We start from the raw sequence: 20,638 nt of genomic DNA on the forward strand, positions 1-20,638 counted from the left end.
GTACATAATACATAATTATCAACTGCACACATTCAAAAATTAGAATAAGGCTATCAGAAGCCAGAATGTGGGTACGAAATGGGGAGCACATTCTTAATTGGTCCAGAATTTCTGTTTGGGGTGATGGAAAAATTTCGTTAATGGGTGGTGGTGACTATGGCACAACATTGTAAATTTAATTAACCACTGACGTATATTTGAATGTGAGTAAAAAGGGAAATTTTAAGTTGTATATATGTTACTAGAATAAAATGTTTTAAAAGAAACCACAGGGCTGTACACCACAAACCATGAATTCTAATGTAAATTACAGAATATAGTTAATAGTGTAATGATTATAATATTCTTTCACCAATTGTAACAAAGTTACCACAATAATACAAAGCATTAATAATAGGGAAAACTGTATGTGTGAGTGAAGTATTTGGGAACTTTGTATTTTCTCTAAACCTACAACTTCTCTAATAAAGAACCATAAAATAAAAACAAGCAAAAAAGAAAAGATACAGAAATACTAGCCTGGAATAAAAGACACCTGGAGTCATCACACCGTGTGGGGAAGAATGAAGGTTGGAGAGTGCTGCTGTGTCCCCCAACGAGGCTGCATTCCAGGATGCATATTTCAGATGTGTCCAGAGAAGAATCTTAGAGGCTGATTCCCAGGTAACAATTGACACTAATCCCAGGAAACAGAAAAGGGGGCTAATCTGAAACATTCGTCACTCTCAGAACAATAGGCCCTTGTAAGATTTCCAAATTTCTGGAGAAAATTCTGCTTGCTTTTCATATTTCTGCTTTCTTTCTTTTTTTTTTTTTTTTGCATGGACTGGCACCGGGAATTGAACCCAGATCTCTGGCGTGGCAGCGAGAACTCTGCCTGCTGAGCCACTGTGGCCTGCTGTTATCTTTCTACTTTTCCTGTTTACCTTTTATCTTTCCATTTTCTTAGTGAGTCTGTTTCTTGCAGTCACACTGTCCTTATTTTTCCCATTGTATATTGGGTGACTGGGTTAAGATGACTTGTACTTCTAGTAAGCATGGTCTCTGATTTAAGAGAATGAGTCCATATCCAGACCTGATACAGATTACAGCTGTTAAACTTCCATGAAGAGACTACTGCATGTGACCCAGGAATCCTGGACTGTGAGCATGGTGATGGGAAACTATAAAGGGAGATTGTGGTAGTTGCTGGGGATGTGTATGAGTAATCCAGAAACATGATAAGCTTGCACATCCCTCCCTCCTCTGTAGGAAAATGTGACTATATGCCTTGACTTGATCAATGTAATGTGAGTGGAAAGGATGAATCACTTCCAGGTACAATCTTTAAAAGTTGTCAGCCTGGGTGTCTGGAGTGACTTTAATCTGCGGTGTACAGAAATTTAAGTAAAATACCCAAGTCCACACAATCTGCTACAATACAGAATCAGAACTGAACACTAGTCTCTCTTCATAGAAAAATGTATGCTCTTCATACATTATAACAAATAGAAAAATTTGATAAAGCACAGGAAAAGGTGATTCAAAAAGGAATAACTGACATTGATCCAAAATATATACAATATTTTAGTAAAACATATTAAAATAACATTATCACTACATTGCCTATTATATTGGTAAAGATTAAATCCATGTGTGCAAACATACACAAATACATGTACAGGGCAATATTCAAGATAATGCTGGAAATAAGCAGATGTACCATATATGGTATTATATTAGTATACTTTTTCTGGAAGTGATATGGCAGCATGTGTTCAATATCCTAATTATTGTGTTTTCCCTCAGAAACAGCAAGGAAATTATCATAAACAGATAATTTAATAAGCATAGAATTAATATATATGGATATATAAAATGTATTGTCACTTATGATATTTTATAGGCCAATGTAAATTAGATAGACATGCCATTCATAAAGACAAATAATGCAATGCCATTAAATGCTTGAAATGAGGATAAATGGAACATGCCTTAGTGCTTATCACAGACTGCCCATCTATCATCAAATATTCAGCCCCCATTTTTCTGTTTTGCAAAATATATCATGCTCTCCTTAAGGATGTTAACCTAAAGTCTTCTTAGGTCATGTCAGCAAACTCAAAAGTAAGAATACAGCACAGCTTCCACATAAATTTCAAATATGGTCCTAGGCTTTAAAACCGGTAAATTTCGTCCTTTTCCTTTATCCTTCTAGACACTGTGAAGGAACTGTTAGGGTAGATATCATTCATGGTGTCTGAGTAACTTTATTATGCCAAAAGGTGGTTGTGGATCTAAGGAATTTTTTGGGCTTTGGAGAGTCCTGTTTTTTGTTAATTCCAACTTGTGATTTCTTTAGCAGCACACATCTCTCAAATACTAGGTAAACTTCTCATCTAGGTTTGACTCCAGTCACCTGCAAATGCAAAGATTCATATTTCCATATCTTTTTTTTCTTGATTAGAGAAATTGTGGGTTTACAGAACAATCATGCATAAAATACACATTTTCAAAAGTCGTGCTTTTGAGATTGCTGTATTTGTTTTCTTGCCTCTCAGCTTTTCCCTCAAATTAGATCGGCTGACTTGATCCTATCAGGCTGTTATGGAAAAGCCATTAATTTAGATTCTTTTTTCCATTTGACATATCCAATTAAAATAATTTATTCAGTGTCACAACCATAGTTGGGCCTATGCTTTCAGGCATACTATTCATTCATTCAAAATTTTTAAAAATGAATACAATGGTTTGCCTTTTAATTTGACCATTGCCCTGCAACTTAGCGACTCAACCAGTTTCTCAAATTTGCGCCTTCCTAAGTGGGGTCTAAAATAACTGAATTTTCCAACATTTCATTGCCAGGAATATCTGGAATTAGTCTATAATTACTTTCATCTCTTCTTGCAAAGTAGGTAATTTTTTCTGAATCTATCTGTTTTTATGATTCCTGTCATATATAACAGACAATATTCTATTTTCAAACTTCTGAATAGAATTAATCATTTATGAAGTCAATTATCTGTTAGATTATTTAATAAGTTGCTCAAATCAGGACACCTTTGACAGGAAAGGCAAGACTACTAATTGTAAGGCTAGAGAAAAGGGTTAAAACTGGAACTCTGCTGAGGTAACTTGGATGAAAGGTCACCCTGATTATCTGTTGTCCTAGTTATGGCAGATGAAAGATTTTATAAGGTATTTAGCCAGCATGTAAACAGGTCAGCTTTTCTTAGCTTCTAAAGATAGCTTGTCTATTCTCTGTAAAACATTCCTAATTCAGTGCCAAATATGTTAGCTTTTTGCTATAGTACCACCCACCTTCTATATACTACCTTATATGTCAAAGAAATTGTTTATTTTACAATTATGAAATAATTCTCAAACACATACATTAGCTAAACTGATTCAAGAAGAAATAGAAGACCTCAACAGAACAATAACCATAACAATTAAAGAAAATGAACTAGTCATCAAAAACGTACTCGTAAAGAAAAATCCAAGACAATTTGGCTTCACTGTGAATTTTACTGAACTTTCATAGAATTTCCACAAATCCTTACCAAACTCTTTCGAATAATTAAAGAGTAGGGAAAAGTTCCTATCTCGTTGTTTAAGGCCAGCATTACCCTAATACCAAAGTCAGATAAAGATATCACAAGAGAAGAAAATCACACACAAAAAATCTCTTATGAATATAGATAAAAAACATCCTCAACAAAATGCTAACAAATCAAAGATAGCAGCATATTAAGAGAATTTTATACTACAACCAAGTGGGATTTATACCAAGCATGCAAAGGGTTTTCAACATAAGAAAATCAATGAATGAAATATACCACATTAATAGAATGAAGAGAAAAACTGATCATATCAATTGATGCAGAAAAAATATTAGTAAAATTCAGCACCCTTATCTTGATAAACAAATTCAGGAAACCAGGAATGGAAGTAAACTTCCTCAACATATAAAAAGCATATATGAAAAAAACCTACAGTTAACATGCTACTCAGTGGTGAAAGCAGAAAACTTCCTCCCTAGGATCAGAAACAAGACAAGAATGCCTATACTCAGCCATGCTATTTGACACTGTACTGGAAAGTTCTAGCCAGTGCAATTAGGTAAGAAAAAGAAATAAAAGGCAAACAATTGGAAATAAAGTAAAACCTGCTATTGCCACAAGACGTGATCCTTCATAGAGAACACCCCAAATAATCTATATGGAAGCTACTAGCACTAATAAATTGATGTAGCAAAGTGGTGAGGTACAAGATCAACATGTCAAAATCAGGGCTGTTTTTATATAACAGCAAAGAAAAATGAGAAAAAGATATCTTTGAAAATAACTCCATTTGAAATAGCAACTAAAAGAATCAAATATTTAAGAATAAATTTAACCAAGGATATAAAAGACTTGTAAACAGAAAACTCCAAAACATTGCTGAAAGATATTAAAGTAGTTTAATCAATATGAGTTCACAATTAAATATTATCAAGCATATAAGGGAAATAATTGATATTAGCAAAAGCCACCATATTTTAAAAAAATAGATCTTCTCCTTCAAGTATTTCATTCACTTTAGTTTTATAGCTTTGGCTTTAAAGTGCGTATACATGAAAATTTTAATGGAATAAAATATGAATGAAATGAGTAAAGAAGAAAGGACCATCAAAATTGGAAAACAGATGAAAAGTAAATATTCAATGAATTTTTAGAAATGAAAAACATAATCATTAAAATTAACTCTGAGGAGATTAACCAGCATGTTAGATATAGCTGAAGATAGAAATAGTAAATTGGAAATTTGATATGAGGAATATATAAAATGCAGCATAGAGAAATATGGAGGTTCAAAATATATGAAAGAAGTTAGAGACATAGAGGAAGAATATGAACATATATCTACTTGAATTGTCAAAAGGAAATGACATGAACACTGGGAAAATATCAATATTTGAAGAAATTCTGGCAAATTATTTTCTAGAATAATTCTCATGAATCTTAGGTGTTAATAATAAGACATTGATCAAAATATATTAAAAGAAATTCACAGAAAGACAGACCAATGAACATAAAATACAATCATAAAGCATGTAGAGAAAAAGGTAATTTTAGCTGAGCCTTGAACTATTATCACTCTTCTTAAACAATGGGATTCTGAGAACATTGCAATTGACATATATGTAACCAGTGAAACACTCTTTTGAAACAAAGAGGTGTATATATATTCTTTTTGGATAAAGAGAGGAAATAGAAAATAATTAACTATCTTTTTTGAGAAACTTTGAAGTAAAGGAAAAAGATAATATATATATATATATATATGTATTATATCCAAATATATATATATATATGGATAAAGCATGGCCAAGAGAAGGTCTTCTTTGTTTAATGGTTAATTTGTTTATAGAAGTAGTAAAAGGAGTGATTGAAGCTCCTGAAATAAAGATAGGTGTGATTGGAGTCAGGGGTTATTGTAATAGCCATTTATATGCTCAAAGTGAGAAATTTGAAAGTAGATAACTTTTTAGAAGTGCAGAACTTTGACCAGGAAGATGAGTCTAGCAGAAATTATTTCATCTGAAACATTTCAAGAGTTTGTGGATATAATATTCAGTTTTCCATAAGTTATGTAAGAATTGGGCTTTTGTTTGTGTGTTTTTCTTGTTTTGTTTTGTATATTCATTTTAGGGTAGTCTAAATCTTGTATTTTCCAATTTTCAAGTTAATTTTCAACTCAGACTTTTCATGGAATGCATACTTCACTTTTGTGGTTTGCTAGTGCTGCCACAGTATAATATACCAGAAATGGATTGGCTCTTATAAAGGGGATTTACTAAGTTACAAGTTATAATGCTAAGGCTATGAAAATGTCCCAATTAAGGCACCAAAAGGAAGAGAGTCTCTTGGAGGAAAGGCAGCATCCGTGTTCCATTGTCACATGGCAACGTCATCTGACCCTCCTGGGTTGATTTCAAAATGGCTCTTTCAGCTCCTGTGGGCTTTTCTGGCATCTACCAGGGGGCTTTTCTTCTGCATCTCCAAATGTCTGTGTCTAGGTGTCTGATCACTATATCAGCTCTGAGCCCTTTCTCTCTTTTTGAGCTACTTTAAGGACTCCAGTAAACTAATTAAGGTACACCTTGAATGGGCATGGCCACAATGTCATGCAAATAATCTAATAAAATATCATGCTCATAATTGAATCCATCACATCTCCATGGAAGCAACCTAATCTACAGATCCTACCTTTATGAAAAGTCCTCCACCCCAATAAAGTTGGATTAGGATTTTAAAAGTATGGCTTTCCTGGGGCACATAACAGTTTCAAAACAGCACAACTTTCTTCAAGAAATTTTGCATACAGATATCTATGAAGTCTCGATGTTGCTTGAACAGATGTATACTTGTACATTTGGATTTTTGAGTGTCTGTACTCTACCCAAGTTTCAGAATCATGTAGATAAAATGTTACCTTTAGATGGAGAAGAGCCAGGCAACTTAGAAGGTACACCTGAAGTTAAGTAGCATGCTTATTTGGTGAAGTTAAGATTGCAGAATTTTATAGTATTTTTCAGTGGGACTAATCAGCAAAGGAAAGTGAAGAAAAAAATGTTTTTCAAGGTTTTCTGGTTAACAAGGTAAATTTCTCAAAAGATACAGGGATGTGGGAAAATACAAATTCTTGTGAAATAGCTGGCACTTCCCAAGAGATTCTTAAACTGGATAGACTCAAGGATCATTTTTCTTTAATGCAAAGGCAGTATACAGGCTCTGAGCAATTCAAGGAGAATATGTCAATTCCCAAAATTAATCAAAGGTTTCAGCTCATACTTATCTGAAATCTGACTCCCAATTGATTCCAAAGTATCTAATTGTGAAACACATGCAAAAATTCCATCTTATTGTACTCATATTTCTCAATCTTCTAACCATCTAACCACCACATCTACTCCCTCAAAGGACATTTAAACAATCTAATTCACTTCCCAAACTGGAACAATTTAGAAAGTGAAAATATACATTAGGACTTTCCCAAATATAACTTAATGTTGTACTCACTCCAACAATGGTCTCAAGAGGTACCATCATTTTTTCAATGAATACATGCCAGAAAATGTACAGATATCCTTAATTCTATGTTTCTTTCCTCCACCTTTGCATCCAAGTTTTCAAAAATTGTTTTTCTGATCTCCAAAATATATAAAAATCTCTCAATGCATTTCAGTTTCTATCACTATGGTCCTGGCAGGGAAGATCAAAATTTCTCACGTTGACTGTGCTAACAACCTCCCTGCATCTACTCCTTGGGACTTCAAATGCACACTCCCCAGAGCAATGAAAGTGCCATTAAATGTACATTACATCATGTTAATGACTCTATTAAAATCGTTAATGACTTTTTATTCTGATAAAAAGTCAGTTCTCCTTACCATGGCTCACATGCCATTATTTAGCTCCTACCTAATTTTCCACTTAATTTTCCATGGTTGTTCTCCTCAAGTGCTATGTTGAGCTCAACTGATCATTAAGTTATTCAACCACATCAAATATTTTCCAGGCACAGGGCCAATGTACATACTTTTTCTTCTGTCTGAAATGATCTGCTTCCACTCTTTGCATGGTCAGTGACTTCTCATCCATTAGGTTTCAGCTTAAATATTACCTCTTCTGACAGATCTTCTCTAACACCCACCCAATGTATATGATTTGTTCTACCTCAATACTTAATTTCACTCCATTATCACAAGTATCCTACTTGCAAATACTTGCTTTGTTTTGTAACTCTTTCTCCCTGACTATAATGCAAAAGCCATGACAATAGCATCTAATTTTATTTTATTTACATTGATATTCTGATAACAGTTTCAGGTAAATAGAGGACGTTAAATACTGTTGTCTGCTGGGTAAAATGAGATGCTAATGGTCATTATTTTGACTGTTTCGCTACAATACAATTCTAGTGATACAGGTGAATGTCTTTATATATTTTTGTTTTATCATTAGTCGATGACAAATGTTCTGTCTATTTCATGTGAGAGAAAATCTTTCTGTCAAATTTGTGTCATGATGCCATGAAATCTCTATCTACTTAGCTTCCTCAAGTTTTAACTTTTCATGTCTTTTGAAAAAATTTCATTAGCTCTGAATTATAAAAATGCTTAGGTACTACACTCAGTATGCTTATTATTAAAGCTACTATTGTCTCAGTTTGTCACAGCTGCCATAAAAAAAAAAATCACAAAACTGGTAGACAACCAAAATTTACCAGCTCACAGTTTGGAGAGGAGAAGTCTAAAATTAAAGTATCATCAGGCCTGAACTCTTTAGCTTTGTGGTTATAGCTTGCTAACAATCAATCTCTGCCTCAACCACATGTCAGATTTTCTTCTTTTTGTTCACCTCTGGTTTCTGCTTCTGTGTGCAAATTTCCTTTGCTTATAAGGACTCCAGTCATGCTGGATAAAGGACCACCTATTTCAGTTGGGCGTAATCCAAGTGTTATCTTTGAAGATTCTGTTTACATATGAGTCCACACCCACAGACAAGGAGTTAGGACGTGAATGTGTATTTGTGGGAATATAATTCAATTTATCACAGCCATCATTAATTATAATGTGATCTTCTATAGCTATAGTTCATTATACACTGATTTTCCACTTGAACAATTGTGTATGGTAATAGCAATACTCTAAAACCAGTAAAAGAGATATGTCAGCTGGCATGAACATTTTTTTCTGACATACTTCTCAGATGTTTAATCAATGCAGAATCTGCCATAATAATATACATATTTTTAAATCTAGAAATGAATACCTTTAAGCTCTTTTATCTATACCAGAAATAGATGCTAATCTTTTTAGATTCTGAAATAAGTTGTTTTTGAGTTAATAATTCTTATTGACATACATATCTCTACATGTTTGTTGCCAAATGATGAAGCTTTTTTTTTCAAATGGATCCAATCTATAATGTAAATTCTTCCAAAACATTTCTTTGAGTTCCTGGTTATAATTGTTTTTAATACAAAACTGTTTTTTTCTCATTATTTAAGTTTACAATGTCCTCACATAGTCTTTACTTTATTAAATAGAAATTAAGAAATTTTCCCTTAACTTCCCCCCAAAATTGTATTTATTAAGCATTTATATCAGATACTATAAATGTAAATGTTGAGACCATTAAATTTTTCAACTGTTTAAAAAAACATTAATCAGATACATCTGTCTATTCCAATAATGGCTACTTATCTGATGCCAAAACTCCAGGTTAGTTCAGTTAAAATTACAAATAAATTTTTAGAAATATGATGGCAGCTTCAGTTTCCTGGACTGCACAAACAAATTCCATGAAATTTGTTGAATTTATTCACTTATGTTTTGATGTGTGGAAAAAGTCCAAATCAAGGAGTTATCCTGATTCTTCCCCAAAACGGTGACATTTGGGGTTTGCCTTCCTGGTTCTTAGTTTGTCGTACGACAAGGCACATGGTGGTTTCTGGTGCTTTCTTTCTCTTTCGGGTTCTGTAGATGTTCAAATTATTGCTTCCTATGGTTTTCTCTCTCTGTCTGTCTGAATTTCACTCTGGATATGAATTATTCCAGTAATAGGATTAAGACCCATTCTGGTTGATGTGGGCCCTACCTTTACTAAAGTATTTAATCAAAAGGTCCTACTTAAACAATGGACCCATTCCTAACCCATAGGAATGGATTAAGTTTAAGAATATGTTTTTCTGGGGTACATACAGCTTCAAACCACCACAGGGACTAAAGGAGAACAAAATAACTGTGGACTGGATATATCAATCAGAAAAATGTTAATGAGAATATTTACAAATCTGTGTGTGTTTTGTGTATCTTTACTTGCACGTTTTATGAAGGGAAAGAGTGAATATCAGAGAAAGAAAGAATCATGATGCAGTTTGACTTTTGTTTCATCATCCTGTTTTATTTTATGTATTTTTAAAATTTTAAAATGTGGCAGGAATACTATGCATCTTTCAAAATAAGCTTTTATTTTAATAACTCATGCATATGGACTTTGGGTTGTGTGTATTATCACAGCAAAAAATTTCTATTTTCACAAGCAATGCTATTAACCAGAGAAAATAGTTTCTAAGTAGTTGAATGTATTAAGGCTAGGTATTTTATGCTGTGGTTGTGTTTGAAATATTTACAGCACAAATATTTTCAATTAAACAATTGTGTTTGTTGGCTGTTAAAGTAATAGTGGAAAGGATGTCATTGAAACCATATTTACAATTTTCTATAAAATTAATTCATAATAGTAATAATCTACTTTTATATACAGTTTATATCACTCAATTCCTTTTAATAACAACCTCAACAGTATCAATGCCAATTATATATGTAACATTTAATTTTTCTTGAAAAATAAAATCCATTTTGGTAAAGAAGTATAAATGTAGTTTTGTCTCATTTATCCCAATATTTGAATATATTTTGTGGGAGGTGTGACTCTTAATATATTATCAAGTGAAGAATATGTCAATGTTTACAAGTCAATTTTCAGTTCCATTTAATTAGGAATGGTCTTCGGTTAAACCAAAATTCTCAAGTGGGACATTTTATGATGTCTGTCAACATGAGAACATAGAAAATTGTCACGCCCAATGCTCCTGAAATTTTCATGTTTAAATGATGGTAAGCTTCTCTCACTGCATGGACCGCATTTATGTTTTCATGGTGTTTATTTTATTCAGAGGAAGGAGGCACTACTTGAATGCTCAGGAGCAAATATAGTTTGCCTTTTTTTTTTTTTTTTTTTTTTTTAAAGAGAGAGGGAGGAAGGGAAGGAAAGACAGAGAAGGAAGGAAGGATGGAAGAAAGGGAAACATCTTTAAACATTTTCTTGTTTTATTATATTTTGTTTGTTTGTTTTTTACATGGGCTGGGGCCGGGAATCGAACCGGGGTCCTCCGGCATGGCAGGCAAGCACTCTTGCCCGCTGAGCCACCGCGGCCCGCCCCTGTTTGCCTTTTTTTGAGATAAACTCATGAACATTTTATTTCATCTTAAAATAGCTCAGAGGTATCTACTACAGTTTAATTCTTATTTATTATTTTTAATAATTAGTACCAAAATGAAAAGAAGAAAATCTAAAAGAAATGTGTATTTTTATGGCTTATTCATTTCTTTCAAATTCACAAGTAGTTGTGGTAAGAAGGAAAGAGTCTCTGTTGCGCACTGGGCAGGTAGTCTTCCTGTGCTCTAGTTCTAAAATTGTCTCATTCCTCTCATTTAAATGGCTGAGCATTGTTGAAAGAGAAGCTTGAGTCACTGCTCCCAGAGAGACCTCCATGTTTAAAGAAAAGTGAAATTCTCGTGAATGTTATATGGAAATCTGTCTCAATGTGATAGCTGTCAGAGATGCAGTACATCTGATTCAAATTAGCATCATTAGGCTTAATAAGAAAGCATGCAGCCTTAAAGAGAATGGACTAGTTACACATAGGTTTAACATGATAAAACATGGCCATTTGAAACTTTGCTATAGAGTGAACTATAGAAACATAATGTTAAAACAGTAGGTGCATACTTCTTACCCACTGGCTATTGTGAACTAAAAGCTGTGTAAAGGACAAAAATCTTTTTTAGAAGTGGAGATAACACTTATGATATTTGTATGAATATCTAAAAGCTTATTTTGTTTTGGCTGAATGAATTTCAAGTATAAAACAAACTGGGTTGGGAGGATATGATCTAGAATTCCCAGAGGGAGAAGAATCAAATATATTCATTAATAGCATTAGATTACTAGATGGATAAAGGTGTTATATGTGCAGGGATTTTTTTTAATCTCATTTCTAGTAGTGGTTGACTAAGTAATTTGGAAACATAAAACATTCCCATATAAGAAGAACTTTATATATTTTTAAAATACTTATTCAGTGGATCAGAAATCCAATATAATAGCAAATAATTTTCCATCCTTGCTTTAAGAGAAGAAGAAAATCCAGGCATCTTAGCTATTTTGGACTACTTTTTCCCAGCAGTGTTTGAGCCAATGAAAAGAAAAAATCTACATATTCAGATTGCATAAAAAATGCAACTCCATGTTGTTTAAAGATGACAAATTTTAAACATTATTGCTCAGATAAGTTGAAATTAAAAGGGAAGAAAAAGTTAACATGCATTCCCCCAGAAACATAACAATGTAGCTACAACATTATCAAAGAATGCTCTAAGGCTAGAAACTTGCTGGTGATGTACTGGCTGATTTCATAATGATAAAAGGATCAACCCATCAAGAAGATATCCCAAATATGTACACATTCCAGAACACAACATTGAAAAACAGAAAGCAAAAATATCAAAGGAAAAACAGATAAATAAAAAACAAAATTAAAAAAATATGACTTTCTCATTAGTTGCTAGGGAAATAAACAAAATAAGAACATTGAAAATAAGAACAAACTTGATTAATTGACGTTTTGAATATTATACCCAAAACTGAGATAGTTCATATTTTTTCAAGTATATTTAGTATAACAAAAACAAAATATTTTAGTTTCTAAGGGTGCTGAAGCAAACATCATGAAATCTGTTAGCTAAAACATTGAGAATTTATTAGCTGTGATTTTAGGGTCAGGAAAGTGTACAACTCAAGGCATCTTCCATGATGCTTTCTCTCCAACACTTTGGCATTCCGGGACTAACTGCTGGTGACTCTTGGCCCTTGGCTTATCACATGACAAGGAGCATGGTGGGGTCTGCTGATCTCTACCTTTTCATCAGGGTTTCGTTCATTTTAGCTTCTTGCTTTCATGGCTTTCTCTCTTTCTGCCTGAATTTCATTCTCTTATAAAGGACTCCACTAATAGGATCAAGACCCATCCTGATTAAGAGGGTCACACCTTAACAACAGTAACCTCATCCAAAGACCCTACTTACATGGGCTTACATGCATAGGAATGGATTAGATTGAAGAATGTGTTTTTCTGGGGTACATACAGCTTCAAACCACCACACAAAACACACAAACAAAATAGCTATATGCTGAGCAATAAAGAAAACCTCAGAACTATTTAAATGTTTAAGATAATTCAGCATATGTTCTCTAAGCAAACTAATTCAGCTGGAAATCAACAAGAGCAATAACTAGAAAATACAAACAAGTGCAATTAAAAATACAATATTAAAATTAATAAGATTAATTCAGAAGATAATTTGAACTGAATGGTAGTAAACTTAAGCCATTCAAAAAGTGTGGGATATTTCCATCTCTTTGCAATTGTAAATAACGCTGCTATAAACACTGGTGTGCAAATGTCCGTTTGTGTCTTTGCCCTTAAGTCCTTTGAGTAGATACATAGCAATGGTATTGCTGGGTCGTATGGCAATTCTATATTCAGCTTTTTGAGGAACCGCCAAACTGCCTTCCACAGTGGTTGCACCATTTGACATTCCCACCAACAGTGGATAAGTGTGCCTCTTTCTCCGCATACTCTCCAGCACTTGTCATTTTCTGTTTTGTTGATAATGGCCATTCTGGTGGGTGTGAGATGATATCTCATTGTGGTTTTGATTTGCATTTCTCTAATGGCCAGGGACATTGAGCATCTCTTCATGTGCCTCTTGGTCATCCGTATTTCCTCTTCTGAGAGGTGTCTGTTCAAGTCTTTTTCCCATTTTGTAATTGGGTTGGCTGTCTTTTTGTTGTTGAGTTGAACAATCTCTTTATAAATTCTGGATACTAGACCTTTATCTGAAATGTCATTTCCAAATATTATCTCCCATTGTGTAGGCTGTCTTGCCAAAATGTCCATCAACAGAAGAATGGCTAAACAAACTGTGGTATATACATACGATGGAATATTATGCAGCTTTAAGACAAGATAAACTTATGAAGCATGTAATAACATGGATGGACCTAGAGAGTATTATGCTGAGTGAGTCCAGCCAAAAACTAAAGGACAAATACTGTATGGTCCCACTGATGTGAACGGACATTCGAGAATAAACTTGAAATATGTCATTGGTAACAGAGTCCAGCAGGAGTTAGAAACAGGATAAGATAATGGGTAATTGAAGCTGAAGGGATACAGACTGTGCAACAGGACTAGATACAAAAACTCAAAAATGGACAGCACAATAATACCTAATTGTAAAGTAATCATGTTAAAACACTGAATGAAGCTGCATCTGAGCTATAGGGTTTTTTTTTTTTTTTACTATTATTACTACTTTTATTTCTTTTCTCTATATTAACATTTTATATCTTTTTCTGTTGTATTGCTAGTTCCTCTAAACCGATGCAAATGTACTAAGAAACGATGATCATGCATCTATGCGATGATGTTAAGAATTACTGAGTGCATATGTAGAATGGTATGATTTCTAAATGTTGTGTTAATTTCTTTTTTTTTTCTTTCCGTTAATAAAAAAAAAAAAGTGCGGGATAAATTTCAATCAGTGTGTACAATAAAATTTACTGCCTTAAAATATCTTTTTTTAGAAAAGACAAAGTCCTGAAAATATATTACCTAAATTTCCGTTTCAAAAGTTCATAAAGTAACAGTAAATCAACATCAAAGAAAGAAGAAAGAACCAAACTATGAAAAGGCAAAAATTAATGAAAATATAAAAAATAAAATAGAAAAGAATCATTAGACAAAACTATTTTGTTTAACTTATTAAACTAATTGATTCTTAAAATTATCAAAAAAGTAAGTTAAAAATTACCGATATTAGAAATAAACAAGGGAACAGCAATGCAGTTCCCACAAACATCAAAAAAAGAGAGAGAAAGATATATTTGCTGTAGTAAATTTCATAATATTTATTAAATGGGCATATTTTTCTAAAACAACAATGATATAAAGACAAAATATGAACAGGGCAATATTTATCTCACAAATTGAGTTATTTATGGAAAATCTTCCCACAAAGCAAAGCTTAGGTTCAGATGACTTAATTGTTGATTTTTTTTCATATATTTAAGAGAGAAAAAATGCTACTATTGCAAATAATAATAGTAAAAAAAATTTTTAAATACTACTATTACATGAACAATTCTGGGGAATAGAAAAGAGGAACAATTTCTAGCTAGTTTTAGTAATGCAATCTAACTTCTATCCCAATACCTAACATGAACAATGTTATAACAGAACATTTTAGAACTGTCCCCATTTATCTATTCAGCTGGATGTGGTGCTGTATTTCACTGATGTATCCAAAACTGTATCTCTTGGTTCTCATGCTCTTGTGGAGCCCCTTTTCCTTAAATCTGTTTGAACCTGTGACACAACTATGCAAGTAAAATGTGGTGAAAAACAACACAGTACAATTTCTGGGCACAAGTTTTAAATAATCTGACAATTTTGTTTTTACATTTTCAGGAGCCTTGGACACTATGTAAGAAATCCATTTATCCTGCTGAAGACACCACATAAAAAACCTACATTGACAAGAAGTTCTGTGACTACATGGAGATAGTAGGTCAGCTGTCCTATTTCCCAGCTTATCCTAGCCCCAACCAACATATCTGATATAGATAACTGAGGGCTCTCCAGCAATACCAGTAGAAACCTGCCCAGTCCAGACATCAGTGTCATGAGGAAATGAAAAGGTGGTTGATTAAAACTGTTAAACTTTCAATTGATTTGTCATGCAAACAAGGATAATTAAAATAATAGGTTATGCTATATCTGACACTTCCCACTCTTAGACATATGCTAAATAGAAATAAGTATATAGGTCACTAAATTGCATACACTTGAATATTTATAGCACCATTTTTTATATTAAACAAAAGCTATAGAATGCTCAAATATTCATCAACAGTAGAAAGGATAATACATTTTGTTATATTTAGACAATGGAACACTGTATTGCAGTGCAAAAAGACATTCTAAAGTTACATACATCCAACAATTTGAATGACTTTCTCAAATGTAATTCTTTGCAACTGAAGTCAGACATAGTAGCGTACTGAATTATTTAATTTATGTAATGTAAAAAAAAAAGACAAATTTAAACTATACTATAAGAAGTCATAATAGTGGCTTTACAGGGCAAGAGAATATAATGAATGGAGGACAGCAAAGCAGGGAGTTCTGGGGTGCTGGCTCTGCTTTTGTTCTGGTTCCAGTTGGGGTGCTGATAAAAGAAGTGTTCACTTAGAGAAAATTCATTGAGCTGTACACTTATTTTATATCTTATGATTTATATCATAAGATATAAGAATCATAAGAATAAGAAAGATACTCTTAAAAATGAGCAATGTAGAAAATTTACTCTATCAAATATGGAAACTTACAATAGGACTGTAATAATTAAATAAGTCTGGTATTAGCGAATCAATAGAAAAGTAAACAAGGAAACAGAAAGAATTAAGAAATAGAGCCACTTGTATAGGGATATTTGATTATGACCAAAATGTCATTATAATGCAGTGAAGCAAAGCAGAATAGTTTCAGTAAATAAGGCTGTTTTAATTGGTCATCAATTTGAGAAATTATAGTATAACCATTTATGTCTTGCATTAAATCATTTCAAAATTGATTTCAGATCAAAATATGGAAGTAAAAATAAAATATATTGAAGAGATATAACAGAATATCTTCTTGATTTTAGGATCAAGAGATATGTTTGAAATATCTCTTAGGAAACAAAATAAATGGAATAAGTATAAAGTAAATTTTTATAAATTACTTTGAAAATAGGAACATCTGTTTATTAAAAGAAACCATTAAGATAAATAAGAGTTCCCATGAGAGAAGATATTTGCAGTATGCATACTTAAGAAATGGCTTGTATACAGTATTTTATTTAAATACAAAATTCTATGAGCCATTTTTTAAAAAAGACAGACTGAGAGAACATGAAAAAGCAACAGAAATAGGTCTATAGCAAAAGAAGCTACTCAAATAACATAATAGTAAATAAAAAGGTACTCTATCTCACCAGTCATCAGGGAAATGCAATTTAAAATTACAAAGGATGACTATAAATCTACCGGAACGAGTAAAGTTAGAGATTGACATTGCAAAAATTAACAAGGATATGAAGCAATGGAAACTTCCATATCATACTATTACTTGTGTGGCGGCTTGAAGCCACGTAACCTAGAAAAAAAACATGTTCTTAAATTTAATCCTTTTACAATCCATATAAACTATCATAAATAGGACATTTTGATGAGGTTATTCCCTTTAAAATGTGACCAAACTGAATCAGGATGGGTCTTAATCCTAAAACTGAAGATCCTAGAGGGGAAGTCAGAGAGGGTAAAGCTAGAAGTTAAAAGTCAACAGAAACTAGACAAAGAAAACAAGAGAGGCCAGTATGTGCATTGCCATGTGACAGAAGCACCAAAGACCAAGAATCAGTGGAAGTCATCCCCAGAACACCACAGCCTTCTGTGAGAAAGCATCGCCATCATGACATCATTTTGGACTTCTCCTATCCCCAAAACCATGAGCCAACAAATTTTACCATTGTTTAAGCCAACCAATTTCATGGTATTTGTTTTGGCAGATAGTTTCCTCAATTCATGCAACCACTTTGGAAAAAGTTCAGTAATAGCTACTGAAATTTAAAATTTAAGTACCTTAACAGCTAGTTATACCATATGCAAAAATTCATCCATGTACACTGAAAGACACATGTAGAATTTTTAAATTCAAATTGGAAACTGGAAACAACTTGAATGTATAACCCAAAAATATTGGACAAATAATTTATATATAATAATATTTGTATACAGATGCATATACTACAATAAGATATGTGCTGGTTTGAAAATATTATGTACCCACAAAAAGCCAGACTTTAAAACTGGCTCAATTTTGTGGAGGCATCCATTTCTTTTAGTCCTAATTCAATACTGTAGGTTGGATACTTTTGATTAGATTATCTCCGCAGAGAGTGACATGCCCGATTGTGGGTGGAATCTTTTCATTAAGTGGAGATCGACTCCAACCATTCTAGATGAATCATGGTTAGATTCCTAGAGTCTTTTAAAGGGGAAACACTTTGGAGAAACTTCATAAATGACATAAGCCTCAGAGCCAATGCAAAGAGCAGATATAAATGCTTGGAGAACAGTTACTTCTGAGAACAGAGACACAGATGTTTCAGAGTCTTGGAGCCCAGCAGACATCACCATGAGATGTTAAGCAAGCCAGAACCTGCAGAGAGCAAAGGGAAGCCAATAGATGAAAGCCAGTTCCAGAGAAGCAAAATAAGGAGCTCTCACAGGAAAAGAGGCTAAAATAATGGAGCCTAGGAGAAAGGGACCAGCAGATGCCAGCCTTGTGACTTCCCAATTGACAGAGATGTTTCTGACCCATCAGCCTCTCTTGAGTGACAGTATACTCATGTTGGTGACTTAATTTGCACACTTACACTTCCTTAGAACTGTAAATTGTGACATTAAATTCCTATATTTTAAGGCCATTCCAGTTCTGGTATGTCACATTCCAGCAACTTTCAAACTGACATAACATAGTAAAATATATTTATGTTAATCTTAAATCACAATACAAATGAACTACCAATTGAGGCAAACACGGATTACTCTAGCAAACATAATATTAGAAGAAATAAAACACAAAAGAAGATACAATGTGGAAAGGCAGGGCAAGATGGCATCATAGTGAAGTGTGGAATTTAGTTTGTCCTCCAGAGCAGCTAGTAAATAGCCAGGAACGGTACAGAATAACTGCTGGGAGAGCACCAGGTCTAGACACACAGTGTACACAAATCTGGACCAGGTAGAATGTCTGAGATCCCACACAGAACTGTAAGTCCTCCAAGCTGCAGAGGCTAGTTCCCCTCCCCCATGGGCAGGGCAGGCTAGTTCCCTGAGCAGAAAAGAAACAGTCTTTATGGATAGCAAGGGCTTAGCTCAACCAAGTTCCAATTTCAGAATTGATTAACAATTTCCGACTACTAAAAACAGGCCTAAAGCATAAAGAAATCTGGAATAAGTGCTAAAGTAACTAAGGGGTTTCTTACCTAGGAGAGAGGTTGCAAGCCTGATGGAAAACAAAAGCAGAGGCTTTTTGAATTGGATAGCATAAAATAGTATGAAAAGGATAGACTCCAAGAAAAGGAGGCAGGTAGAGTCTGCAGATATATAAAGCTACATATCAACTCAAGTTCTTGATTGGCAAACCCAAGGAATGAGTTGGGCTCTTTTGCATTTTTTTAACTTCTTAAGCAGATCACTAGCTAGAACTGCAAGCACTCTCAGGCTCCAGCACTCTCCCAGGCAAGGGTGGAATTAAGGCGTCGCTGAGAAACAAAGTAATCAGGTGAAAGTAGTTAACTCCTTAAAAGGTGTAACTTCCCCAAGTAAAAGGGCTCAAGTAGAATCCCTCCTTCAAGAAATTCAGGGCCCAGGGGCTGGAAAACCGAAGCAATTAAAGCCATCATACTACTTCATCTTTGTCTCAACCACACCCCTGGCAGGGAGAGGATGTCGGAATTAAAGGCACCACATCACCTGAAATTGGTAGAAAGTCACAGGCAGACAAGCACCACAAGCTAGGTGGGATAGGAAAGGACAGAGTCTAAAGGCTTTATAGGAAAGTTTGAAAACCTGCTGGGTCTCAACCTCAAAGAAAATGGCTTTTGCCAACTCTCTCCTCCAGAGAAATATGCCTGTCTGGTCTAGAAAAATATAACCAGGTCTATAATATCTAGGGAGACCCTGTTCAAAAAATGGGTTCCATATAAGCAGAACAAGGAACAGAAAAACAGGAGCTGAAAAATGCTGATCAAGCAGAATGCTCATACTAGAGCTCTAGAATAAGTTGAACTGAGTATCAAAGACCAGCTAGTCAACAAAGCCACACCACAAGAAAACTTTAGTTGAAGAGTGAAAACAACCTCAAGAATAAACTAATTAAGGAAATCAAATGTGTAGATGCCAGCCCAAAATAACAGGTCATACCTGTTAGGCCCAATCAAAAGAACCTATCAACTCCTAAATCAGATATAGGAATTGAAATAACTGATTCCTGATGCTTGAACAGATATGCAAAATCTCATCAAAAATCAAATCAATAAATTGAGGAAGGATATAAAGAAGACATTAGGTTGGCATAAAAAGAATTCAAAAGTTTGAAAAAACAAATCACAAAACTTATAGGAATGAAAGGCACAGTAGAAGAGATGAAAAAAATGGAAACCTACAACAATAGATTTGAAGTCACAGAAGGAAGAATTATTGAACTAGAGGGATGGCCATTTTAAATCTGACACACAAAAGAAAATATAGGGAAAAGAATGGAAAAATATGAGCAGAGAATTGAATGACAACATGAAGCACATGAATATATATGTTGTGGGTGTTCCAGAGGAGAAGAGAAGAGAAAATGTGGAGAAAGACTAATGGAGGAAATAATCACTGAAAACTTACTATCTTTTATGAAAGATATAAAATCACAAATCCAAGCATGCCCCAAACAGAATAGATCCAAACAGCTATACTCCAAGACAATTAATAATCAGATTGTCAAATGTCAGAAGAGAAGATCTTGAAAGTAGCAAGAGAAAAGCAATCCATCACATAGAAGGGAAGCTCAATAAGACTGGATTTCTCAGCAGAAACCATGGAGGTGAAAATGCAGTGGTATGATACATTTAAAATACTGAAAGAGAAAAATTGCAAAGCAAGAATTC

At 33.7% G+C, this 20,638-nt stretch overlaps 1 long non-coding RNA gene across 3 annotated transcripts in view; it reads left to right on the top strand.

Annotated features, from left to right (window-relative positions):
• LOC143665361 (uncharacterized) overlaps nt 1-20,638 on the top strand; it is a 125,355-nt gene that overhangs the window by 90,975 nt on the left and 13,742 nt on the right. For all 3 annotated transcript variants that reach the window (XR_013166910.1, XR_013166909.1, XR_013166911.1), the window contains one exon: nt 15,346-15,445. This is a non-coding gene — a long non-coding RNA (uncharacterized LOC143665361). The remainder of the gene's footprint in view (nt 1-15,345; nt 15,446-20,638) is intronic.

The sequence above is a fragment of the Tamandua tetradactyla genome, chromosome 21 (genome assembly GCF_023851605.1).
Source record: "Tamandua tetradactyla isolate mTamTet1 chromosome 21, mTamTet1.pri, whole genome shotgun sequence".
NCBI lineage: Eukaryota > Metazoa > Chordata > Mammalia > Pilosa > Myrmecophagidae > Tamandua > Tamandua tetradactyla.